General features: G+C 48.2%; 49 pseudogenes; all 49 read right to left on the bottom strand.

Annotated features, from left to right (window-relative positions):
• Positions 1-44: 44 nt before the first annotated feature.
• On the bottom strand, positions 45-162 carry LOC143984893 (5S ribosomal RNA; annotated as a pseudogene).
• A 105-nt stretch (positions 163-267) lies between these two features.
• LOC143986302 (5S ribosomal RNA) lies at positions 268-386 on the bottom strand (annotated as a pseudogene).
• Positions 387-684: 298 nt separating this feature from the next.
• Positions 685-803, bottom strand: LOC143984582 (5S ribosomal RNA; annotated as a pseudogene).
• A 968-nt stretch (positions 804-1771) lies between these two features.
• LOC143984882 (5S ribosomal RNA) lies at positions 1772-1889 on the bottom strand (annotated as a pseudogene).
• A 105-nt stretch (positions 1890-1994) lies between these two features.
• On the bottom strand, positions 1995-2113 carry LOC143986297 (5S ribosomal RNA; annotated as a pseudogene).
• A 298-nt stretch (positions 2114-2411) lies between these two features.
• On the bottom strand, positions 2412-2530 carry LOC143984570 (5S ribosomal RNA; annotated as a pseudogene).
• Positions 2531-3072: 542 nt separating this feature from the next.
• Positions 3073-3191, bottom strand: LOC143985350 (5S ribosomal RNA; annotated as a pseudogene).
• Positions 3192-3498: 307 nt separating this feature from the next.
• LOC143984871 (5S ribosomal RNA) lies at positions 3499-3616 on the bottom strand (annotated as a pseudogene).
• A 105-nt stretch (positions 3617-3721) lies between these two features.
• Positions 3722-3840, bottom strand: LOC143986338 (5S ribosomal RNA; annotated as a pseudogene).
• Positions 3841-4138: 298 nt separating this feature from the next.
• LOC143984556 (5S ribosomal RNA) lies at positions 4139-4257 on the bottom strand (annotated as a pseudogene).
• Positions 4258-4799: 542 nt separating this feature from the next.
• On the bottom strand, positions 4800-4918 carry LOC143985337 (5S ribosomal RNA; annotated as a pseudogene).
• A 307-nt stretch (positions 4919-5225) lies between these two features.
• On the bottom strand, positions 5226-5343 carry LOC143984860 (5S ribosomal RNA; annotated as a pseudogene).
• A 105-nt stretch (positions 5344-5448) lies between these two features.
• Positions 5449-5567, bottom strand: LOC143986327 (5S ribosomal RNA; annotated as a pseudogene).
• A 298-nt stretch (positions 5568-5865) lies between these two features.
• On the bottom strand, positions 5866-5984 carry LOC143984545 (5S ribosomal RNA; annotated as a pseudogene).
• Positions 5985-6526: 542 nt separating this feature from the next.
• Positions 6527-6645, bottom strand: LOC143985326 (5S ribosomal RNA; annotated as a pseudogene).
• Positions 6646-6952: 307 nt separating this feature from the next.
• LOC143984848 (5S ribosomal RNA) lies at positions 6953-7070 on the bottom strand (annotated as a pseudogene).
• A 105-nt stretch (positions 7071-7175) lies between these two features.
• LOC143986316 (5S ribosomal RNA) lies at positions 7176-7294 on the bottom strand (annotated as a pseudogene).
• Positions 7295-7592: 298 nt separating this feature from the next.
• LOC143984534 (5S ribosomal RNA) lies at positions 7593-7711 on the bottom strand (annotated as a pseudogene).
• Positions 7712-8253: 542 nt separating this feature from the next.
• Positions 8254-8372, bottom strand: LOC143985315 (5S ribosomal RNA; annotated as a pseudogene).
• Positions 8373-8679: 307 nt separating this feature from the next.
• On the bottom strand, positions 8680-8797 carry LOC143984837 (5S ribosomal RNA; annotated as a pseudogene).
• A 105-nt stretch (positions 8798-8902) lies between these two features.
• On the bottom strand, positions 8903-9021 carry LOC143986313 (5S ribosomal RNA; annotated as a pseudogene).
• A 298-nt stretch (positions 9022-9319) lies between these two features.
• On the bottom strand, positions 9320-9438 carry LOC143984522 (5S ribosomal RNA; annotated as a pseudogene).
• Positions 9439-9980: 542 nt separating this feature from the next.
• LOC143985303 (5S ribosomal RNA) lies at positions 9981-10099 on the bottom strand (annotated as a pseudogene).
• Positions 10100-10406: 307 nt separating this feature from the next.
• On the bottom strand, positions 10407-10524 carry LOC143985060 (5S ribosomal RNA; annotated as a pseudogene).
• Positions 10525-10629: 105 nt separating this feature from the next.
• Positions 10630-10748, bottom strand: LOC143986296 (5S ribosomal RNA; annotated as a pseudogene).
• Positions 10749-11046: 298 nt separating this feature from the next.
• LOC143984511 (5S ribosomal RNA) lies at positions 11047-11165 on the bottom strand (annotated as a pseudogene).
• Positions 11166-11707: 542 nt separating this feature from the next.
• Positions 11708-11826, bottom strand: LOC143985291 (5S ribosomal RNA; annotated as a pseudogene).
• A 307-nt stretch (positions 11827-12133) lies between these two features.
• LOC143984825 (5S ribosomal RNA) lies at positions 12134-12251 on the bottom strand (annotated as a pseudogene).
• A 105-nt stretch (positions 12252-12356) lies between these two features.
• On the bottom strand, positions 12357-12475 carry LOC143986312 (5S ribosomal RNA; annotated as a pseudogene).
• Positions 12476-12773: 298 nt separating this feature from the next.
• On the bottom strand, positions 12774-12892 carry LOC143986431 (5S ribosomal RNA; annotated as a pseudogene).
• Positions 12893-13434: 542 nt separating this feature from the next.
• LOC143985279 (5S ribosomal RNA) lies at positions 13435-13553 on the bottom strand (annotated as a pseudogene).
• Positions 13554-13860: 307 nt separating this feature from the next.
• LOC143984813 (5S ribosomal RNA) lies at positions 13861-13978 on the bottom strand (annotated as a pseudogene).
• A 105-nt stretch (positions 13979-14083) lies between these two features.
• Positions 14084-14202, bottom strand: LOC143986311 (5S ribosomal RNA; annotated as a pseudogene).
• A 298-nt stretch (positions 14203-14500) lies between these two features.
• On the bottom strand, positions 14501-14619 carry LOC143986420 (5S ribosomal RNA; annotated as a pseudogene).
• Positions 14620-15161: 542 nt separating this feature from the next.
• Positions 15162-15280, bottom strand: LOC143985268 (5S ribosomal RNA; annotated as a pseudogene).
• Positions 15281-15587: 307 nt separating this feature from the next.
• LOC143985048 (5S ribosomal RNA) lies at positions 15588-15705 on the bottom strand (annotated as a pseudogene).
• A 105-nt stretch (positions 15706-15810) lies between these two features.
• LOC143986294 (5S ribosomal RNA) lies at positions 15811-15929 on the bottom strand (annotated as a pseudogene).
• A 298-nt stretch (positions 15930-16227) lies between these two features.
• LOC143986408 (5S ribosomal RNA) lies at positions 16228-16346 on the bottom strand (annotated as a pseudogene).
• Positions 16347-16888: 542 nt separating this feature from the next.
• Positions 16889-17007, bottom strand: LOC143985256 (5S ribosomal RNA; annotated as a pseudogene).
• A 307-nt stretch (positions 17008-17314) lies between these two features.
• Positions 17315-17432, bottom strand: LOC143985037 (5S ribosomal RNA; annotated as a pseudogene).
• A 105-nt stretch (positions 17433-17537) lies between these two features.
• Positions 17538-17656, bottom strand: LOC143986293 (5S ribosomal RNA; annotated as a pseudogene).
• Positions 17657-17954: 298 nt separating this feature from the next.
• Positions 17955-18073, bottom strand: LOC143986397 (5S ribosomal RNA; annotated as a pseudogene).
• A 546-nt stretch (positions 18074-18619) lies between these two features.
• LOC143985244 (5S ribosomal RNA) lies at positions 18620-18738 on the bottom strand (annotated as a pseudogene).
• Positions 18739-19267: 529 nt separating this feature from the next.
• Positions 19268-19386, bottom strand: LOC143985429 (5S ribosomal RNA; annotated as a pseudogene).
• Positions 19387-19495: 109 nt separating this feature from the next.
• LOC143985440 (5S ribosomal RNA) lies at positions 19496-19614 on the bottom strand (annotated as a pseudogene).
• Positions 19615-19722: 108 nt separating this feature from the next.
• LOC143984687 (5S ribosomal RNA) lies at positions 19723-19841 on the bottom strand (annotated as a pseudogene).
• Positions 19842-20163: 322 nt separating this feature from the next.
• Positions 20164-20282, bottom strand: LOC143985141 (5S ribosomal RNA; annotated as a pseudogene).
• A 3046-nt stretch (positions 20283-23328) lies between these two features.
• On the bottom strand, positions 23329-23447 carry LOC143984779 (5S ribosomal RNA; annotated as a pseudogene).
• A 106-nt stretch (positions 23448-23553) lies between these two features.
• LOC143984663 (5S ribosomal RNA) lies at positions 23554-23672 on the bottom strand (annotated as a pseudogene).
• Positions 23673-24204: the final 532 nt, after the last annotated feature.

Genomic DNA, 24204 nt, shown 5'->3' with positions numbered 1-24204 from the left:
GCAGATAAATAAAACGTGTCGTCGACGACAACAAATTAAAAAAAAGCCTATGGCACCTGGTATTCCCAGGCGGTCGCCCATCCAGATACTAACCAGGCCGACCCTGCTTAGCATCTGAGATCAGACGAGATCGGGTGCATTTAGGGTGATGTGGCATTAGACGATCTTGCTAGCCACTCTCAACTTTCTTGACAAACGCCTAGATGGTCACCTCGGCAACCAAGCAGAGAAATAAAATAAGTCGACGACAACAACATAATAAAAACAAGCCTATGGCACCTGGTATTCCCAGGCAGTCTCCCATCCAGGTACAAACCAGTTCCAACCCTGCTTGGCATCTGAGATCAGATGAGATTGGGTGCATTCAGGGTGATGTGACCATAGGCAATCTTGCTTGCCACCATAAACCCTCTTGACAAACTCCAAGATGGTCACCTCGACAAACAAGCAGAAAAATGAAATAGGACAACAACTGCTATTCTGAGGCGGTCTCCCATCCAGGTACTAACCAGGCCCGACCCTGCTTAGCATCCGAGAGCAGACCAGATCAGGCGCATTCAGGGTGATGTGGTCGTAGGTGATATTGTTAGCCACTCTCAATCCTCTTGACAAACGCCAAGATGGTCACCCCGGCAAACAAGCAGATAAATAAAACGTGTCGTCGACGACAACAAATTAAAAAAAAGCCTATGGCACCTGGTATTCCCAGGCGGTCGCCCATCCAGATACTAACCAGGCCCGACCCTGCTTAGCATCTGAGATCAGACGAGATCGGAAGCATTTAGGGTGATGTGGCATTAGACGATCTTGCTTGCCACTCTCAACCCTCTTGACAAACGCCTAGATGGTCAGCTCGGCAAGCAAGCAGAAAAATAAAACAGGTCGACGACAACAACATATTAAAAAAAAGCCTTCGGCATCTGGTATTCCCAGGCGGTCTCCCTTTCCAGGAACTAACAAGGCCCGACCCTGCTTAGCATCCGAGATCAGACAAGATCGGGTGCATACATGGTTATGTGGTCATAGGCGATCTTGCTAGCCACTCCCAAACCTCTTGACAAACGGCAAGATGGTCACCTCGGCAAACAAGCAGAAATATAAAATAGGTCGTCAACGATAACATATAAAAAAAAGCCTTTGACATCTGGTACAGGCGGTCTCCCAACCAGATACTGACCAGGCCCGACCCTGCTTATCATCCAAGATCAGACGCATTTAGGGTGATGTGGCCGTAGGCAATATTGCTAGGCACTCTCAACCCTCTTGACAAACGCCAAGATGGTCACCTCGGCAAGCAAGCAGAAAAATAAAACAGGTCGTCGACGACAACAACATATTAAAAACAAACCTATGGCACCTGGTATTCCCAGGCAGTCTCCCATCCAGGTACAAACCAGTTCCGACCCTGCTTAGCATCTGAAATCAGATGAGATTGGGTGCATTCAGGGTGATGTGACTGTAGGCGATTTTGCTTGCTACCATAAACCCTCTTGACAAACTCCAAGATGGTCACCTCGACAAACAAGCAGAAAAATGAAATAGGTAGTCGTCGACAACAACTGCTATTCTGAGGCGGCCTCCCATCCAGGTACTAACCAGGCCCGACCCTGCTTAGCATCCGAGAGCAGACCAGATCAGGCGCATTCAGGGTGATGTGGTCGTAGGTGATATTGTTAGCCACTCTCAACCCTCTTGACAAACGCCAAGATGGTCACCTCGGCAAACAAGCAGATAAATAAAACGTGTCGTCGACGACAACAAATTTAAAAAAAGCCTATGGCACCTGGTATTCCCAGGCGGTCGCCCATCCAGATACTAACCAGGCCGACCCTGCTTAGCATCTGAGATCAGACGAGATCGGGTGCATTTAGGGTGATGTGGCATTAGACGATCTTGCTAGCCACTCTCAACTTTCTTGACAAACGCCTAGATGGTCACCTCGGCAACCAAGCAGAGAAATAAAATAAGTCGACGACAACAACATATTAAAAACAAGCCTATGGCACCTGGTATTCCCAGGCAGTCTCCCATCCAGGTACAAACCAGTTCCAACCCTGCTTAGCATCTGAGATCAGATGAGATTGGGTGCATTCAGGGTGATGTGACCGTAGGCAATCTTGCTTGCCACCATAAACCCTCTTGACAAACTCCAAGATGGTCACCTCGACAAACAAGCAGAAAAATGAAATAGGACAACAACTGCTATTCTGAGGCGGTCTCCCATCCAGGTACTAACCAGGCCCGACCCTGCTTAGCATCCGAGAGCAGACCAGATCAGGTGCATTCAGGGTGATGTGGTCGTAGGTGATATTGTTAGCCACTCTCAATCCTCTTGACAAACGCCAAGATGGTCACCTCGGCAAACAAGCAGATAAATAAAACGTGTCGTCGACGACAACAAATTAAAAAAAAGCCTATGGCACCTGGTATTCCCAGGCGGTCGCCCATCCAGATACTAACCAGGCCCGACCCTGCTTAGCATCTGAGATCAGACGAGATCGGAAGCATTTAGGGTGATGTGGCATTAGACGATCTTGCTTGCCACTCTCAACCCTCTTGACAAACGCCTAGATGGTCACCTCGGCAAACAAGCAGAGAAATAAAATAGGTCGACGACAACAACATATTAAAAAAAAGCCTTCGGCATCTGGTATTCCCAGGCGGTCTCCCTTTCCAGGAACTAACAAGGCCCGACCCTGCTTAGCATCCGAGATCAGACAAGATCGGGTGCATACATGGTTATGTGGTCATAGGCGATCTTGCTAGCCACTCCCAAACCTCTTGACAAACGGCAAGATGGTCACCTCGGCAAACAAGCAGAAATATAAAATAGGTCGTCAACGATAACATATAAAAAAAAGACTTTGACATCTGGTACAGGCGGTCTGCCAACCAGATACTGACCAGGCCCGACCCTGCTTATCATCCAAGATCAGACGCATTTAGGGTGATGTGGCCGTAGGCAATATTGCTAGGCACTCTCAACCCTCTTGACAAACGCCAAGATGGTCACCTCGGCAAGCAAGCAGAAAAATAAAACAGGTCGTCGACGACAACAACATATTAAAAACAAGCCTATGGCACCTGGTATTCCCAGGCAGTCTCCCATCCAGGTACAAACCAGTTCCGACCCTGCTTAGCATCTGAAATCAGATGAGATTGGGTGCATTCAGGGTGATGTGACTGTAGGCGATTTTGCTTGCCACCATAAACCCTCTTGACAAACTCCAAGATGGTCACCTCGACAAACAAGCAGAAAAATGAAATAGGTAGTCGTCGACAACAACTGCTATTCTGAGGCGGCCTCCCATCCCGGTACTAACCAGGCCCGACCCTGCTTAGCATCCGAGAGCAGACCAGATCAGGCGCATTCAGGGTGATGTGGTCGTAGGTGATATTGTTAGCCACTCTCAACCCTCTTGACAAACGCCAAGATGGTCACCTCGGCAAACAAGCAGATAAATAAAACGTGTCGTCGACGACAACAAATTCAAAAAAAGCCTATGGCACCTGGTATTCCCAGGCGGTCGCCCATCCAGATACTAACCAGGCCGACCCTGCTTAGCATCTGAGATCAGACGAGATCGGGTGCATTTAGGGTGATGTGGCATTAGACGATCTTGCTAGCCACTCTCAACTTTCTTGACAAACGCCTAGATGGTCACCTCGGCAACCAAGCAGAGAAATAAAATAAGTCGACGACAACAACATAATAAAAACAAGCCTATGGCACCTGGTATTCCCAGGCAGTCTCCCATCCAGGTACAAACCAGTTCCAACCCTGCTTGGCATCTGAGATCAGATGAGATTGGGTGCATTCAGGGTGATGTGACCGTAGGCAATCTTGCTTGCCACCATAAACCCTCTTGACAAACTCCAAGATGGTCACCTCGACAAACAAGCAGAAAAATGAAATAGGACAACAACTGCTATTCTGAGGCGGTCTCCCATCCAGGTACTAAACAGGCCCGACCCTGCTTAGCATCCAAGAGCAGACCAGATCAGGCGCATTCAGGGTGATGTGGTCGTAGGTGATATTGTTAGCCACTCTCAATCCTCTTGACAAACGCCAAGATGGTCACCCCGGCAAACAAGCAGATAAATAAAACGTGTCGTCGACGACAACAAATTAAAAAAAAGCCTATGGCACCTGGTATTCCCAGGCGGTCGCCCATCCAGATACTAACCAGGCCCGACCCTGCTTAGCATCTGAGATCAGACGAGATCGGAAGCATTTAGGGTGATGTGGCATTAGACGATCTTGCTTGCCACTCTCAACCCTCTTGACAAACGCCTAGATGGTCACCTCGGCAAACAAGCAGAGAAATAAAATAGGTCGACGACAACAACATATTAAAAAAAAGCCTTCGGCATCTGGTATTCCCAGGCGGTCTCCCTTTCCAGGAACTAACAAGGCCCGACCCTGCTTAGCATCCGAGATCAGACAAGATCGGGTGCATACATGGTTATGTGGTCATAGGCGATCTTGCTAGCCACTCCCAAACCTCTTGACAAACGGCAAGATGGTCACCTCGGCAAACAAGCAGAAATATAAAATAGGTCGTCAACGATAACATATAAAAAAAAGACTTTGACATCTGGTACAGGCGGTCTCCCAACCAGATACTGACCAGGCCCGACCCTGCTTATCATCCAAGATCAGACGCATTTAGGGTGATGTGGCCGTAGGCAATATTGTTAGGCACTCTCAACCCTCTTGACAAACGCCAAGATGGTCACCTCGGCAAGCAAGCAGAAAAATAAAACAGGTCGTCGACGACAACAACATATTAAAAACAAGCCTATGGCACCTGGTATTCCCAGGCAGTCTCCCATCCAGGTACAAACCAGTTCCGACCCTGCTTAGCATCTGAAATCAGATGAGATTGGGTGCATTCAGGGTGATGTGACTGTAGGCGATTTTGCTTGCCACCATAAACCCTCTTGACAAACTCCAAGATGGTCACCTCGACAAACAAGCAGAAAAATGAAATAGGTAGTCGTCGACAACAACTGCTATTCTGAGGCGGCCTCCCATCCAGGTACTAACCAGGCCCGACCCTGCTTAGCATCCGAGAGCAGACCAGATCAGGCGCATTCAGGGTGATGTGGTCGTAGGTGATATTGTTAGCCACTCTCAACCCTCTTGACAAACGCCAAGATGGTCACCTCGGCAAACAAGCAGATAAATAAAACGTGTCGTCGACGACAACAAATTCAAAAAAAGCCTATGGCACCTGGTATTCCCAGGCGGTCGCCCATCCAGATACTAACCAGGCCGACCCTGCTTAGCATCTGAGATCAGACGAGATCGGGTGCATTTAGGGTGATGTGGCATTAGACGATCTTGCTAGCCACTCTCAACTTTCTTGTAAAACGCCTAGATGGTCACCTCGGCAACCAAGCAGAGAAATAAAATAAGTCGACGACAACAACATATTAAAAACAAGCCTATGGCACCTGGTATTCCCAGGCAGTCTCCCATCCAGGTACAAACCAGTTCCAACCCTGCTTGGCATCTGAGATCAGATGAGATTGGGTGCATTCAGGGTGATGTGACCGTAGGCAATCTTGCTTGCCACCATAAACCCTCTTGACAAACTCCAAGATGGTCACCTCGACAAACAAGCAGAAAAATGAAATAGGACAACAACTGCTATTCTGAGGCGGTCTCCCATCCAGGTACTAAACAGGCCCGACCCTGCTTAGCATCCAAGAGCAGACCAGATCAGGCGCATTCAGGGTGATGTGGTCGTAGGTGATATTGTTAGCCACTCTCAATCCTCTTGACAAACGCCAAGATGGTCACCCCGGCAAACAAGCAGATAAATAAAACGTGTCGTCGACGACAACAAATTAAAAAAAAGCCTATGGCACCTGGTATTCCCAGGCGGTCGCCCATCCAGATACTAACCAGGCCCGACCCTGCTTAGCATCTGAGATCAGACGAGATCGGAAGCATTTAGGGTGATGTGGCATTAGACGATCTTGCTTGCCACTCTCAACCCTCTTGACAAACGCCTAGATGGTCACCTCGGCAAACAAGCAGAGAAATAAAATAGGTCGACGACAACAACATATTAAAAAAAAGCCTTCGGCATCTGGTATTCCCAGGCGGTCTCCCTTTCCAGGAACTAACAAGGCCCGACCCTGCTTAGCATCCGAGATCAGACAAGATCGGGTGCATACATGGTTATGTGGTCATAGGCGATCTTGCTAGCCACTCCCAAAACTCTTGACAAACGGCAAGATGGTCACCTCGGCAAACAAGCAGAAATATAAAATAGGTCGTCAACGATAACATATAAAAAAAAGACTTTGACATCTGGTACAGGCGGTCTCCCAACCAGATACTGACCAGGCCCGACCCTGCTTATCATCCAAGATCAGACGCATTTAGGGTGATGTGGCCGTAGGCAATATTGTTAGGCACTCTCAACCCTCTTGACAAACGCCAAGATGGTCACCTCGGCAAGCAAGCAGAAAAATAAAACAGGTCGTCGACGACAACAACATATTAAAAACAAGCCTATGGCACCTGGTATTCCCAGGCAGTCTCCCATCCAGGTACAAACCAGTTCCGACCCTGCTTAGCATCTGAAATCAGATGAGATTGGGTGCATTCAGGGTGATGTGACTGTAGGCGATTTTGCTTGCCACCATAAACCCTCTTGACAAACTCCAAGATGGTCACCTCGACAAACAAGCAGAAAAATGAAATAGGTAGTCGTCGACAACAACTGCTATTCTGAGGCGGCCTCCCATCCAGGTACTAACCAGGCCCGACCCTGCTTAGCATCCGAGAGCAGACCAGATCAGGCGCATTCAGGGTGATGTGGTCGTAGGTGATATTGTTAGCCACTCTCAACCCTCTTGACAAACGCCAAGATGGTCACCTCGGCAAACAAGCAGATAAATAAAACGTGTCGTCGACGACAACAAATTCAAAAAAAGCCTATGGCACCTGGTATTCCCAGGCGGTCGCCCATCCAGATACTAACCAGGCCGACCCTGCTTAGCATCTGAGATCAGACGAGATCGGGTGCATTTAGGGTGATGTGGCATTAGACGATCTTGCTAGCCACTCTCAACTTTCTTGTAAAACGCCTAGATGGTCACCTCGGCAACCAAGCAGAGAAATAAAATAAGTCGACGACAACAACATATTAAAAACAAGCCTATGGCACCTGGTATTCCCAGGCAGTCTCCCATCCAGGTACAAACCAGTTCCAACCCTGCTTGGCATCTGAGATCAGATGAGATTGGGTGCATTCAGGGTGATGTGACCGTAGGCAATCTTGCTTGCCACCATAAACCCTCTTGACAAACTCCAAGATGGTCACCTCGACAAACAAGCAGAAAAATGAAATAGGACAACAACTGCTATTCTGAGGCGGTCTCCCATCCAGGTACTAACTAGGCCCGACCCTGCTTAGCATCCGAGAGCAGACCAGATCAGGCGCATTCAGGGTGATGTGGTCGTAGGTGATATTGTTAGCCACTCTCAATCCTCTTGACAAACGCCAAGATGGTCACCCCGGCAAACAAGCAGATAAATAAAACGTGTCGTCGACGACAACAAATTAAAAAAAAGCCTATGGCACCTGGTATTCCCAGGCGGTCGCCCATCCAGATACTAACCAGGCCCGACCCTGCTTAGCATCTGAGATCAGACGAGATCGGAAGCATTTAGGGTGATGTGGCATTAGACGATCTTGCTTGCCACTCTCAACCCTCTTGACAAACGCCTAGATGGTCACCTCGGCAAACAAGCAGAGAAATAAAATAGGTCGACGACAACAACATATTAAAAAAAAGCCTTCGGCATCTGGTATTCCCAGGCGGTCTCCCTTTCCAGGAACTAACAAGGCCCGACCCTGCTTAGCATCCGAGATCAGACAAGATCGGGTGCATACATGGTTATGTGGTCATAGGCGATCTTGCTAGCCACTCCCAAACCTCTTGACAAACGGCAAGATGGTCACCTCGGCAAACAAGCAGAAATATAAAATAGGTCGTCAACGATAACATATAAAAAAAAGCCTTTGACATCTGGTACAGGCGGTCTCCCAACCAGATACTGACCAGGCCCGACCCTGCTTATCATCCAAGATCAGACGCATTTAGGGTGATGTGGCCGTAGGCAATATTGCTAGGCACTCTCAACCCTCTTGACAAACGCCAAGATGGTCACCTCGGCAAGCAAGCAGAAAAATAAAACAGGTCGTCGACGACAACAACATATTAAAAACAAGCCTATGGCACCTGGTATTCCCAGGCAGTCTCCCATCCAGGTACAAACCAGTTCCGACCCTGCTTAGCATCTGAAATCAGATGAGATTGGGTGCATTCAGGGTGATGTGACTGTAGGCGATTTTGCTTGCCACCATAAACCCTCTTGACAAACTCCAAGATGGTCACCTCGACAAACAAGCAGAAAAATGAAATAGGTAGTCGTCGACAACAACTGCTATTCTGAGGCGGCCTCCCATCCAGGTACTAACCAGGCCCGACCCTGCTTAGCATCCGAGAGCAGACCAGATCAGGCGCATTCAGGGTGATGTGGTCGTAGGTGATATTGTTAGCCACTCTCAACCCTCTTGACAAACGCCAAGATGGTCACCTCGGCAAACAAGCAGATAAATAAAACGTGTCGTCGACGACAACAAATTCAAAAAAAGCCTATGGCACCTGGTATTCCCAGGCGGTCGCCCATCCAGATACTAACCAGGCCGACCCTGCTTAGCATCTGAGATCAGACGAGATCGGGTGCATTTAGGGTGATGTGGCATTAGACGATCTTGCTAGCCACTCTCAACTTTCTTGTAAAACGCCTAGATGGTCACCTCGGCAACCAAGCAGAGAAATAAAATAAGTCGACGACAACAACATATTAAAAACAAGCCTATGGCACCTGGTATTCCCAGGCAGTCTCCCATCCAGGTACAAACCAGTTCCAACCCTGCTTGGCATCTGAGATCAGATGAGATTGGGTGCATTCAGGGTGATGTGACCGTAGGCAATCTTGCTTGCCACCATAAACCCTCTTGACAAACTCCAAGATGGTCACCTCGACAAACAAGCAGAAAAATGAAATAGGACAACAACTGCTATTCTGAGGCGGTCTCCCATCCAGGTACTAACTAGGCCCGACCCTGCTTAGCATCCGAGAGCAGACCAGATCAGGCGCATTCAGGGTGATGTGGTCGTAGGTGATATTGTTAGCCACTCTCAATCCTCTTGACAAACGCCAAGATGGTCACCCCGGCAAACAAGCAGATAAATAAAACGTGTCGTCGACGACAACAAATTAAAAAAAAGCCTATGGCACCTGGTATTCCCAGGCGGTCGCCCATCCAGATACTAACCAGGCCCGACCCTGCTTAGCATCTGAGATCAGACGAGATCGGAAGCATTTAGGGTGATGTGGCATTAGACGATCTTGCTTGCCACTCTCAACCCTCTTGACAAACGCCTAGATGGTCACCTCGGCAAACAAGCAGAGAAATAAAATAGGTCGACGACAACAACATATTAAAAAAAAGCCTTCGGCATCTGGTATTCCCAGGCGGTCTCCCTTTCCAGGAACTAACAAGGCCCGACCCTGCTTAGCATCCGAGATCAGACAAGATCGGGTGCATACATGGTTATGTGGTCATAGGCGATCTTGCTAGCCACTCCCAAACCTCTTGACAAACGGCAAGATGGTCACCTCGGCAAACAAGCAGAAATATAAAATAGGTCGTCAACGATAACATATAAAAAAAAGCCTTTGACATCTGGTACAGGCGGTCTCCCAACCAGATACTGACCAGGCCCGACCCTGCTTATCATCCAAGATCAGACGCATTTAGGGTGATGTGGCCGTAGGCAATATTGCTAGGCACTCTCAACCCTCTTGACAAACGCCAAGATGGTCACCTCGGCAAGCAAGCAGAAAAATAAAACAGGTCGTCGACGACAACAACATATTAAAAACAAGCCTATGGCACCTGGTATTCCCAGGCAGTCTCCCATCCAGGTACAAACCAGTTCCGACCCTGCTTAGCATCTGAAATCAGATGAGATTGGGTGCATTCAGGGTGATGTGACTGTAGGCGATTTTGCTTGCCACCATAAACCCTCTTGACAAACTCCAAGATGGTCACCTCGACAAACAAGCAGAAAAATGAAATAGGTAGTCGTCGACAACAACTGCTATTCTGAGGCGGCCTCCCATCCAGGTACTAACCAGGCCCGACCCTGCTTAGCATCCGAGAGCAGACCAGATCAGGCGCATTCAGGGTGATGTGGTCGTAGGTGATATTGTTAGCCACTCTCAACCCTCTTGACAAACGCCAAGATGGTCACCTCGGCAAACAAGCAGATAAATAAAACGTGTCGTCGACGACAACAAATTAAAAAAAAGCCTATGGCACCTGGTATTCCCAGGCGGTCGCCCATCCAGATACTAACCAGGCTGACCCTGCTTAGCATCTGAGATCAGACGAGATCGGGTGCATTTAGGGTGATGTGGCATTAGACGATCTTGCTAGCCACTCTCAACTTTCTTGACAAACGCCTAGATGGTCACCTCGGCAACCAAGCAGAGAAATAAAATAAGTCGACGACAACAACATATTAAAAACAAGCCTATGGCACCTGGTATTCCCAGGCAGTCTCCCATCCAGGTACAAACCAGTTCCAACCCTGCTTAGCATCTGAGATCAGATGAGATTGGGTGCATTCAGGGTGATGTGACCGTAGGCAATCTTGCTTGCCACCATAAACCCTCTTGACAAACTCCAAGATGGTCACCTCGACAAACAAGCAGAAAAATGAAATAGGACAACAACTGCTATTCTGAGGCGGTCTCCCATCCAGGTACTAACCAGGCCCGACCCTGCTTAGCATCCGAGAGCAGACCAGATCAGGTGCATTCAGGGTGATGTGGTCGTAGGTGATATTGTTAGCCACTCTCAATCCTCTTGACAAACGCCAAGATGGTCACCTCGGCAAACAAGCAGATAAATAAAACGTGTCGTCGACGACAACAAATTAAAAAAAAGCCTATGGCACCTGGTATTCCCAGGCGGTCGCCCATCCAGATACTAACCAGGCCCGACCCTGCTTAGCATCTGAGATCAGACGAGATCGGAAGCATTTAGGGTGATGTGGCATTAGACGATCTTGCTTGCCACTCTCAACCCTCTTGACAAACGCCTAGATGGTCACCTCGGCAAACAAGCAGAGAAATAAAATAGGTCGACGACAACAACATATTAAAAAAAAGCCTTCGGCATCTGGTATTCCCAGGCGGTCTCCCTTTCCAGGAACTAACAAGGCCCGACCCTGCTTAGCATCCGAGATCAGACAAGATCGGGTGCATACATGGTTATGTGGTCATAGGCGATCTTGCTAGCCACTCCCAAACCTCTTGACAAACGGCAAGATGGTCACCTCGGCAAACAAGCAGAAATATAAAATAGGTCGTCAACGATAACATATAAAAAAAAGCCTTTGACATCTGGTACAGGCGGTCTCCCAACCAGATACTGACCAGGCCCGACCCTGCTTATCATCCAAGATCAGACGCATTTAGGGTGATGTGGCCGTAGGCAATATTGTTAGGCACTCTCAACCCTCTTGACAAACGCCAAGATGGTCACCTCGGCAAGCAAGCAGAAAAATAAAACAGGTCGTCGACGACAACAACATATTAAAAACAAGCCTATGGCACCTGGTATTCCCAGGCAGTCTCCCATCCAGGTACAAACCAGTTCCGACCCTGCTTAGCATCTGAAATCAGATGAGATTGGGTGCATTCAGGGTGATGTGACTGTAGGCGATTTTGCTTGCCACCATAAACCCTCTTGACAAACTCCAAGATGGTCACCTCGACAAACAAGCAGAAAAATGAAATAGGTAGTCGTCGACAACAACTGCTATTCTGAGGCGGCCTCCCATCCAGGTACTAACCAGGCCCGACCCTGCTTAGCATCCGAGAGCAGACCAGATCAGGCGCATTCAGGGTGATGTGGTCGTAGGTGATATTGTTAGCCACTCTCAACCCTCTTGACAAACGCCAAGATGGTCACCTCGGCAAACAAGCAGATAAATAAAACGTGTCGTCGACGACAACAAATTCAAAAAAAGCCTATGGCACCTGGTATTCCCAGGCGGTCGCCCATCCAGATACTAACCAGGCCGACCCTGCTTAGCATCTGAGATCAGACGAGATCGGGTGCATTTAGGGTGATGTGGCATTAGACGATCTTGCTAGCCACTCTCAACTTTCTTGTAAAACGCCTAGATGGTCACCTCGGCAACCAAGCAGAGAAATAAAATAAGTCGACGACAACAACATATTAAAAACAAGCCTATGGCACCTGGTATTCCCAGGCAGTCTCCCATCCAGGTACAAACCAGTTCCAACCCTGCTTGGCATCTGAGATCAGATGAGATTGGGTGCATTCAGGGTGATGTGACCGTAGGCAATCTTGCTTGCCACCATAAACCCTCTTGACAAACTCCAAGATGGTCACCTCGACAAACAAGCAGAAAAATGAAATAGGACAACAACTGCTATTCTGAGGCGGTCTCCCATCCAGGTACTAAACAGGCCCGACCCTGCTTAGCATCCAAGAGCAGACCAGATCAGGCGCATTCAGGGTGATGTGGTCGTAGGTGATATTGTTAGCCACTCTCAATCCTCTTGACAAACGCCAAGATGGTCACCCCGGCAAACAAGCAGATAAATAAAACGTGTCGTCGACGACAACAAATTAAAAAAAAGCCTATGGCACCTGGTATTCCCAGGCGGTCGCCCATCCAGATACTAACCAGGCCCGACCCTGCTTAGCATCTGAGATCAGACGAGATCGGAAGCATTTAGGGTGATGTGGCATTAGACGATCTTGCTTGCCACTCTCAACCCTCTTGACAAACGCCTAGATGGTCACCTCGGCAAACAAGCAGAGAAATAAAATAGGTCGACGACAACAACATATTAAAAAAAAGCCTTCGGCATCTGGTATTCCCAGGCGGTCTCCCTTTCCAGGAACTAACAAGGCCCGACCCTGCTTAGCATCCGAGATCAGACAAGATCGGGTGCATACATGGTTATGTGGTCATAGGCGATCTTGCTAGCCACTCCCAAAACTCTTGACAAACGGCAAGATGGTCACCTCGGCAAACAAGCAGAAATATAAAATAGGTCGTCAACGATAACATATAAAAAAAAGACTTTGACATCTGGTACAGGCGGTCTCCCAACCAGATACTGACCAGGCCCGACCCTGCTTATCATCCAAGATCAGACGCATTTAGGGTGATGTGGCCGTAGGCAATATTGTTAGGCACTCTCAACCCTCTTGACAAACGCCAAGATGGTCACCTCGGCAAGCAAGCAGAAAAATAAAACAGGTCGTCGACGACAACAACATATTAAAAACAAGCCTATGGCACCTGGTATTCCCAGGCAGTCTCCCATCCAGGTACAAACCAGTTCCGACCCTGCTTAGCATCTGAAATCAGATGAGATTGGGTGCATTCAGGGTGATGTGACTGTAGGCGATTTTGCTTGCCACCATAAACCCTCTTGACAAACTCCAAGATGGTCACCTCGACAAACAAGCAGAAAAATGAAATAGGTAGTCGTCGACAACAACTGCTATTCTGAGGCGGCCTCCCATCCAGGTACTAACCAGGCCCGACCCTGCTTAGCATCCGAGAGCAGACCAGATCAGGCGCATTCAGGGTGATGTGGTCGTAGGTGATATTGTTAGCCACTCTCAACCCTCTTGACAAACGCCAAGATGGTCACCTCGGCAAACAAGCAGATAAATAAAACGTGTCGTCGACGACAACAAATTCAAAAAAAGCCTATGGCACCTGGTATTCCCAGGCGGTCGCCCATCCAGATACTAACCAGGCCGACCCTGCTTAGCATCTGAGATCAGACGAGATCGGGTGCATTTAGGGTGATGTGGCATTAGACGATCTTGCTAGCCACTCTCAACTTTCTTGTAAAACGCCTAGATGGTCACCTCGGCAACCAAGCAGAGAAATAAAATAAGTCGACGACAACAACATATTAAAAACAAGCCTATGGCACCTGGTATTCCCAGGCAGTCTCCCATCCAGGTACAAACCAGTTCCAACCCTGCTTGGCATCTGAGATCAGATGAGATTGGGTGCATTCAGGGTGATGTGACCGTAGGCAATCTTGCTTGCCACCATAAACCCTCTTGACAAACTCCAAGATGGTCACCTCGACAAACAAGCAGAAAAATGAAATAGGACAACAACTGCTATTCTGAGGCGGTCTCCCATCCAGGTACTAACTAGGCCCGACCCTGCTTAGCATCCGAGAGCAGACCAGATCAGGCGCATTCAGGGTGATGTGGTCGTAGGTGATATTGTTAGCCACTCTCAATCCTCTTGACAAACGCCAAGATGGTCACCCCGGCAAACAAGCAGATAAATAAAACGTGTCGTCGACGACAACAAATTAAAAAAAAGCCTATGGCACCTGGTATTCCCAGGCGGTCGCCCATCCAGATACTAACCAGGCCCGACCCTGCTTAGCATCTGAGATCAGACGAGATCGGAAGCATTTAGGGTGATGTGGCATTAGACGATCTTGCTTGCCACTCTCAACCCTCTTGACAAACGCCTAGATGGTCACCTCGGCAAACAAGCAGAGAAATAAAATAGGTCGACGACAACAACATATTAAAAAAAAGCCTTCGGCATCTGGTATTCCCAGGCGGTCTCCCTTTCCAGGAACTAACAAGGCCCGACCCTGCTTAGCATCCGAGATCAGACAAGATCGGGTGCATACATGGTTATGTGGTCATAGGCGATCTTGCTAGCCACTCCCAAACCTCTTGACAAACGGCAAGATGGTCACCTCGGCAAACAAGCAGAAATATAAAATAGGTCGTCAACGATAACATATAAAAAAAAGCCTTTGACATCTGGTACAGGCGGTCTCCCAACCAGATACTGACCAGGCCCGACCCTGCTTATCATCCAAGATCAGACGCATTTAGGGTGATGTGGCCGTAGGCAATATTGCTAGGCACTCTCAACCCTCTTGACAAACGCCAAGATGGTCACCTCGGCAAGCAAGCAGAAAAATAAAACAGGTCGTCGACGACAACAACATATTAAAAACAAGCCTATGGCACCTGGTATTCCCAGGCAGTCTCCCATCCAGGTACAAACCAGTTCCGACCCTGCTTAGCATCTGAAATCAGATGAGATTGGGTGCATTCAGGGTGATGTGACTGTAGGCGATTTTGCTTGCCACCATAAACCCTCTTGACAAACTCCAAGATGGTCACCTCGACAAACAAGCAGAAAAATGAAATAGGTAGTCGTCGACAACAACTGCTATTCTGAGGCGGCCTCCCATCCAGGTACTAACCAGGCCCGACCCTGCTTAGCATCCGAGAGCAGACCAGATCAGGCGCATTCAGGGTGATGTGGTCGTAGGTGATATTGTTAGCCACTCTCAACCCTCTTGACAAACGCCAAGATGGTCACCTCGGCAAACAAGCAGATAAATAAAACGTGTCGTCGACGACAACAAATTAAAAAAAAGCCTATGGCACCTGGTATTCCCAGGCGGTCGCCCATCCAGATACTAACCAGGCTGACCCTGCTTAGCATCTGAGATCAGACGAGATCGGGTGCATTTAGGGTGATGTGGCATTAGACGATCTTGCTAGCCACTCTCAACTTTCTTGACAAACGCCTAGATGGTCACCTCGGCAACCAAGCAGAGAAATAAAATAAGTCGACGACAACAACATATTAAAAACAAGCCTATGGCACCTGGTATTCCCAGGCAGTCTCCCATCCAGGTACAAACCAGTTCCAACCCTGCTTAGCATCTGAGATCAGATGAGATTGGGTGCATTCAGGGTGATGTGACCGTAGGCAATCTTGCTTGCCACCATAAACCCTCTTGACAAACTCCAAGATGGTCACCTCGACAAACAAGCAGAAAAATGAAATAGGACAACAACTGCTATTCTGAGGCGGTCTCCCATCCAGGTACTAACCAGGCCCGACCCTGCTTAGCATCCGAGAGCAGACCAGATCAGGTGCATTCAGGGTGATGTGGTCGTAGGTGATATTGTTAGCCACTCTCAATCCTCTTGACAAACGCCAAGATGGTCACCTCGGCAAACAAGCAGATAAATAAAACGTGTCGTCGACGACAACAAATTAAAAAAAAGCCTATGGCACCTGGTATTCCCAGGCGGTCGCCCATCCAGATACTAACCAGGCCCGACCCTGCTTAGCATCTGAGATCAGACGAGATCGGAAGCATTTAGGGTGATGTGGCATTAGACGATCTTGCTTGCCACTCTCAACCCTCTTGACAAACGCCTAGATGGTCACCTCGGCAAACAAGCAGAGAAATAAAATAGGTCGACGACAACAACATATTAAAAAAAAGCCTTCGGCATCTGGTATTCCCAGGCGGTCTCCCTTTCCAGGAACTAACAAGGCCCGACCCTGCTTAGCATCCGAGATCAGACAAGATCGGGTGCATACATGGTTATGTGGTCATAGGCGATCTTGCTAGCCACTCCCAAACCTCTTGACAAACGGCAAGATGGTCACCTCGGCAAACAAGCAGAAATATAAAATAGGTCGTCAACGATAACATATAAAAAAAAGCCTTTGACATCTGGTACAGGCGGTCTCCCAACCAGATACTGACCAGGCCCGACCCTGCTTATCATCCAAGATCAGACGCATTTAGGGTGATGTGGCCGTAGGCAATATTGCTAGGCACTCTCAACCCTCTTGACAAACGCCAAGATGGTCACCTCGGCAAGCAAGCAGAAAAATAAAACAGGTCGTCGACGACAACAACATATTAAAAACAAGCCTATGGCACCTGGTATTCCCAGGCAGTCTCCCATCCAGGTACAAACCAGTTCCGACCCTGCTTAGCATCTGAAATCAGATGAGATTGGGTGCATTCAGGGTGATGTGACTGTAGGCGATTTTGCTTGCCACCATAAACCCTCTTGACAAACTCCAAGATGGTCACCTCGACAAACAAGCAGAAAAATGAAATAGGTAGTCGTCGACAACAACTGCTATTCTGAGGCGGCCTCCCATCCAGGTACTAACCAGGCCCGACCCTGCTTAGCATCCGAGAGCAGACCAGATCAGGCGCATTCAGGGTGATGTGGTCGTAGGTGATATTGTTAGCCACTCTCAACCCTCTTGACAAACGCCAAGATGGTCACCTCGGCAAACAAGCAGATAAATAAAACGTGTCGTCGACGACAACAAATTAAAAAAAAGCCTATGGCACCTGGTATTCCCAGGCGGTCGCCCATCCAGATACTAACCAGGCTGACCCTGCTTAGCATCTGAGATCAGACGAGATCGGGTGCATTTAGGGTGATGTGGCATTAGACGATCTTGCTAGCCACTCTCAACTTTCTTGACAAACGCCTAGATGGTCACCTCGGCAACCAAGCAGAGAAATAAAATAAGTCGACAACAACAACATATTAAAAACAAGCCTATGGCACCTGGTATTCCCAGGCAGTCTCCCATCCAGGTACAAACCAGTTCCAACCCTGCTTAGCATCTGAGATCAGATGAGATTGGGTGCATTCAGGGTGATGTGACCGTAGGCAATCTTGCTTGCCACCATAAACCCTCTTGACAAACTCCAAGATGGTCACCTCGACAAACAAGCAGAAAAATGAAATAGGACAACAACTGCTATTCTGAGGCGGTCTCCCATCCAGGTACTAACCAGGCCCGACCCTGCTTAGCATCCGAGAGCAGACCAGATCAGGTGCATTCAGGGTGATGTGGTCGTAGGTGATATTGTTAGCCACTCTCAATCCTCTTGACAAACGCCAAGATGGTCACCTCGGCAAACAAGCAGATAAATAAAACGTGTCGTCGACGACAACAAATTAAAAAAAAGCCTATGGCACCTGGTATTCCCAGGCGGTCGCCCATCCAGATACTAACCAGGCCCGACCCTGCTTAGCATCTGAGATCAGACGAGATCGGAAGCATTTAGGGTGATGTGGCATTAGACGATCTTGCTTGCCACTCTCAACCCTCTTGACAAACGCCTAGATGGTCACCTCGGCAAACAAGCAGAGAAATAAAATAGGTCGACGACAACAACAACATATTAAAAAAAAGCCTTTGGCATCTGGTATTCCCAGGCGGTCTCCCTTTCCAGGAACCAACAAGGCCCGACCCTGCTTAGTATCCGTGATCAGACAAGATCGGGTGCATACATGGTTATGTGGTCATAGGCGATCTTGCTAGCCACTCCCAAACCTCTTGACAAACGGCAAGATGGTCACCTCGGCAAACAAGCAGAAATATAAAATAGGTCGTCAACGATAACATATAAAAAAAAAGCCTTTGACATCTGGTACAGGCGGTCTCCCAACCAGATACTGACCAGGCCCGACCCTGCTTATCATCCAAGATCAGACGCATTCAGGGTGATGTAGCCGTAGGCAATATTGCTAGGCACTCTCAACCCTCTTGACAAACGCCAAGATGGTCACCTCAGCAAGCAAGCAGAAAAATAAAACAGGTCGTCGACGACAACAACATATTAAAAACAAGCCTATGGCACCTGGTATTCCCAGGCAGTCTCCCATCCAGGTACAAACCAGTTCCGACCCTGCTTAGCATCTGAAATCAGATGAGATTGGGTGCATTCAGGGTGATGTGACTGTAGGCGATTTTGATTGCCACCATAAACCCTCTTGACAAACTCCAAGATGGTCACCTCGACAAACAAGCAGAAAAATGAAATAGGTAGTCGTCGACAACAACTGCTATTCTGAGGCGGTCTCCCATCCAGGTACTAACCAGGCCCGACGCTGCTTAGCATCCGAGAACAGACCAGATCAGGCGCATTCAGGGTGATGTGGTCGTAGGAGATATTGTGAGCCACTCTCAACCCTCTTGACAAACGCCAAGATGGTCACCTCAGCAGATAAATAAAACGTGTCGTCGACGACAACAACATTTTAAAAAAAAGCCTATGGCACCTGGTATTCCCAGGCGATTGCCCATCCAGATACTAACCAGGCCCGAACCAGCTTAAGCATCTGAGATCAGACGAGATCGGGTGCATTTATTGTGATGTAGCATTAGACAATCTTGCTAGCCACTCTCAACCCTCTTGACAAACGCCAAGGTGATCACCTCGGGAAACAAGCAGAGAAATAAAATAGGTCGACGACAACAACATCATATTAAAAAAAACTTTTGGCATCTGGTATTCCCAGGCGATCTCCCATCCAGGAACTAACCAGGCCCGACCCTGCTTAGCATCCGAGATCAGACAAGATCGGGTGCATACAGGGTTATATGGTCATAGGCAATCTTGCTAGCCACTCTCAAACCTCTTGACAAACGGCAAGATGGTCACCTGGGCAAGCAAGCAAAAAAATAAAACAGGTTGTCGACGACAACAACATATTAAAAAAAAAACCTTTGGCACCTGGTATTCCCAGTCGGTCTCCCATCCAGGTACTAAACAGGCCCGACCCTGCCTAGTATCCGAGATCAGAAGATATCGGGCGCATTCAGGGTGATGTGGCCTTAGGCAATCTTGCTAGCCAATCTCAACCCTCTTGACATACGCCAAGATGGTCACCTCGGCAAACAAGCAGAAAAATAATACTGGTCGTCGACGACAACAACATATTAAAAAAAAGCCTATGGCACCTGGTATTCCCAGGCGGTCTCCCATCCAGCTACTAACCAGGCCCGACCCTGCTTAGCATCCGAGATCAGACAAGATCGGGTGCATTCATGTTTATGTAGTCATTGGCGATATTGCTAGGCTCTCTCAACCCTCTTGACAAACGCCAAGATGGTCACCTCGGCAAACAAGCAGAAAAATAAAATAGGTCATCAACGATAACATATTAAAAAAAAGCCTTTGGCATCTGGTATTCCAAGGCGGTCTCCCAACCAGATACGAACGAGGCCCGACCCTGCTTATCATCCAAGATCAGACGCATTCAGGGTGATATGGCCGTAGGCAATATTGCTAGGCACTCTCAACCCTCTTGACAAACGCCAAGATGGTCACCTCGGCAAGCAAGCAGAAAAATAAAACAGGTCGTCGACGACAACAACATATTAAAAAAAAGCCAATGGCACCTGGTATTCCCAGGCAGCCTCCCATCCAGGTACAAACCAGTTCCGACCCTGCTTAGCATCTGAGATCAGACGAGATTGGGTGCATTCAGGGTGATGTGACCGTAGGCGATCTTGCTTGCCACCCTCAACTAGGGATGAGCCGAACACCCCCCGGTTCGGTTCGCACCAGAACTTGCGAACGACCCCCGCGTTCGGTACGAACGTTAGAACCCCATTGAAGTCTATGGGACTCGAACGTTCGAAATGGAAAGTGCTAATTTTAACGGCTAATATGGAAGGTAGTGTCCTAAAAAGGGTTTGGGGACCTGCCTCCTGCCTCAGGGGACATGGGTCACTGCAAAAAAAAGTTTTAAAAACGGCCGTTTTGGCGGGAGCACTGATTTTAATGACGAATAAAGTGAAAAAAAATATTCCTTTAAATATGGTGCCTGGGGGGTGTCTGTAGTATGCCTGTGAAGTGCCACGTGTTTCCCGTGTTTAGAACAGTCCCTGCACAAAATGACATTAAACGGAAATAACACCATTTAAAACTGCTTGCGGTTTTAATGTTATATCTGGTTCCTGCAATATGGTTGAAAATCATTGAGAAACATGGCATGGGTAGCCCTCCCTGCCCATTACCAGCCCCTTTGGGTCTTGTACGCATATTAAGGGGAACCCCGTACCCATATTAAAAAAAGGAAATGCGTGTGGCCCCCAGGCCCTATATACTCAGAACAGCAGTATACAGGCGGTGCAAACAAGACAGGGACTGTGTAGGTTTGTTGTGTTAAGTTGAATCTGTTTGTCATTTTCAACCGGTACATTTTTAAAGTGTAGCTCCAGTCAAAAAAACTATTTTTAAGCTTTTTGGAAAACATAGGGAAGGGTTATCACCCCTGTATAATTTGTTTTGTCGTCCATCTTTTTTCATCTCACTTGCTGCTGTCTCCTTGCGTTTGCAAGTAGGAGATGTTTGTAAGTTGGATGTTTAAAAGTAGGGGCCTGCCCTATATTATAGCGGTATGTACTGGGTACAGAGCACGCAGACAGCACGCACTCCTAACACTACTGACTTCAAGCTCTATTATTAACCACTTGTTAGCCCAATGTTTGCATAAAGTGAAAGATGAAGTTATGCTGAGTAAATAGATATCAAACATGTCACTCTTCAAAATTGCACATGCCCGTGGAATTCCGCCAAACGTCGCTACTTAAAAAATCCCCATAGGCGACGCTTTAAATTTTTTTTTACTGGTTACATGTTTTGAGTTGCAGAGGAGGTCTAGGACTAGAATTATTGCTCTCGCTCTAACATTCTCGGCGATACCTCACATGTGTGGCACATGCGAGCACATGGGGACATGGGCGCTTTAATTTTTATTTTATTTTTTTATTGTTCATTTTACTTTATTTATTTTAGTTTGACATTTTTTTCCCCAAAAATATATTTTTGAACACTTTTATTCGTATTACAAGAAATGTAAACATCCCTTGTAATAGGAATATGGGGTGACAGGTCCTCTTTACAGTGAAATCTGGGGGGTCAATATGACCACACATCTCACCTCTAGGCTGGGAAGCCTGAAATAAAAAATAAAAAAAAGATTCTGGCTTTGATCGTACTGGCGAGTTGGTAGAAGCACCGGAGGGCGGTGAGGGGTGGGGGGCGTCTATGGCTGGGTATTTCAGGGTATCACCGAGTATGGCTGGGTATCTCTGAGTATGGCTGGGTATGGCAATTTATGGCAGGGTATTACAGAGTATTGGCGGGGTATTGGCGGGGTACTACAGAGTAATAGCAGGGTACTGCAGAGTATTGGGGGGTACTACAGAGTAATGGCAGGGTACTGCAGAGTAATGGGGGGTACTGCAGAGTAATGGCAGGGTACTGCAGAGTAATGGCGGGGTACTGCAGAGTAATGGCGGGGTACTGCAGAGTAATGGCAGGGTACTGCAGAGTATGCACTGGTATTGCAGAGTATTGGCAGGGAATTGAGGGGTTAAATTCGGTGAGCAGCGATGTGGGCACTGCAGATGCAGCCCACATCGCTGCTGACACCGATCTCTTTCCCCTCCGCTGTACCGATCGGTACAGAGAGGGGAGGGAGGAACCGGCGTCATAACATGACGCCGGTTTGTTTCCAAGTGATCACTCCATCATTTGACGGAGCAATCACGTGGTAAACGGCCGATATGAGCGGCCGTTTACCGTGACCTGTGATGCGCCGGGTCCTGTGGACCTGGCGGTCACGGATGCTCTCGAGTGCGTGCACCTCGGGGCACGTGAGAGCAGAATTCTGGGAGGCCGTTAATTAACGGCCTCTCAGAGATAAACAACCGCCCTGAAGCCGTTAATCGGCAATGGGCAGTTAAGTGGTTAAAGCTAGATCACTAGCTATATAGGTGAGGTGAATATAGTGGTGTATACTGCAGTCAGGGCACAGACAACAACCACTACACAGCAGCAAGATAGGAAATCAGCCAAAAACGATTGGTGTGTACTGTGTTGAAGGTACACAGAACACCCACTGCTTCAGATGCTAAGTAACACACTACAGGAGGCCGCCTCAAAGGCGGCCTTATATAGTGTGGGGCGTGCACTACACAGCCTGAGCTATGATTGGCCACAGGCAGGATGCCTGTGGCCAATCATGGCTCTCCTCGCTGCCGGCGCTGCGATTGGCCAAGCATGCGGGGTCACAGTGCATGCTTGGCCAATCATGGGGCAGCAATGCACTGCGCCACCGCAGAGCATTGTGGTCCGCGCGCGCGTCACTTGAATTTTGACGCGAACGGCCCAAACGTTCGGAATTCGCCGAACGGCCGAACAGCCAATGTTCGAGTTGAACGTACGTTCGACTCGAACACGAAGCTCATCCCTACCCTCAACCCTCTTGACAAACGCCAAGATGGTCACCTCGACAAACAAGCAGAAAAATAAAATAGGTCGTCGTCAACAACAACTGCTATTCCCAGGCGGTCTCCCATGCAGATACTAACCAGGCCCGACCCTGCTTAGCATCCGAGAACAGACCAGATCAGGCGCATTCAGGGTGATGTGGTCGTAGGTGATATTGTGAGCCACTCTCAACCCTCTTGACAAACACCAAGATAGTCACCTCGGCAAACAAGCAGATAACGTGTCGTCGACGACAACAACATATTAAAAAAAGCCTATGGCACCTGGTATTCCCAGGCGGTTGCCCACCCAGATACTTACCAGGCCCGACCCTGCTTAGCATCTGAGATCAGACGAGATCGGGTGCATTTAGGGTGATGTGGCATTCGACGATCTTGCTAGCCACTCTCAACTCTCTTGACAAAGATGGTCACCTCGGCAACTAAGCAGAGAAATAAAATAAGTAGACGACAACAACAACAACATATTAAAAAAAAAGCCTTTGGCATCTGGTATTCCCAGGAGTTCTCCCATCCAGGAACTAACCAGACCCGACCCTACTTAGCATCCGAGATCAGATGAGATCAGGCGCATTTAGAGTGATGGGACCATAGACAATTTTGTTAGCCACTCTCAACCCTCTTGACATATGCCAAGATGGTCACCTCGGCAAACAAGCAGAAAAATAATACAGGTCGTTGACGACAACATATTAAAAAAAGCCTAAGGCACCTAGTGTTTCCAGGAGGTCTCCGATCCAGGTACTAACCAGGCCCGACCCTGCTTAGCATCCGAGATCAGGTGCATTCAGGGTGATGTGGCCGTAGGTGATCTTTGTAGCCACTCTCCACCTTTCTTGACAAATGCCAAGATGGTCACCTCTGCAAACAAGCAGATAAATAAAACAAGTCATCGACGACAACAACATATTAAAAAAAAGCCTACGGCGCCTGGTATTCCCAGGCGGTCTCCCGTCACAGTTACTAACTAGGACCGACCCTGCTTAGCATCCGAGATCAGACAAGATCGGGTGCATACATGGTTAAGTGGTCTTAGGCGATCTTTCTAGCCACTCTCAGCTCTCTTGACAAACGCCAAGATGGTCCCCTCGGCAAACAAGCAGAAAAATAAAATAGACAACAACATAT

The sequence above is a fragment of the Lithobates pipiens genome, unplaced genomic scaffold (genome assembly GCF_037356315.1).
Source record: "Lithobates pipiens isolate NorthernLeopardFrog02 unplaced genomic scaffold, aLitPip1_a1.2 Scaffold_16, whole genome shotgun sequence".
NCBI lineage: Eukaryota > Metazoa > Chordata > Amphibia > Anura > Ranidae > Lithobates > Lithobates pipiens.
This window is presented reverse-complemented; position numbering and strand designations above follow the sequence as displayed.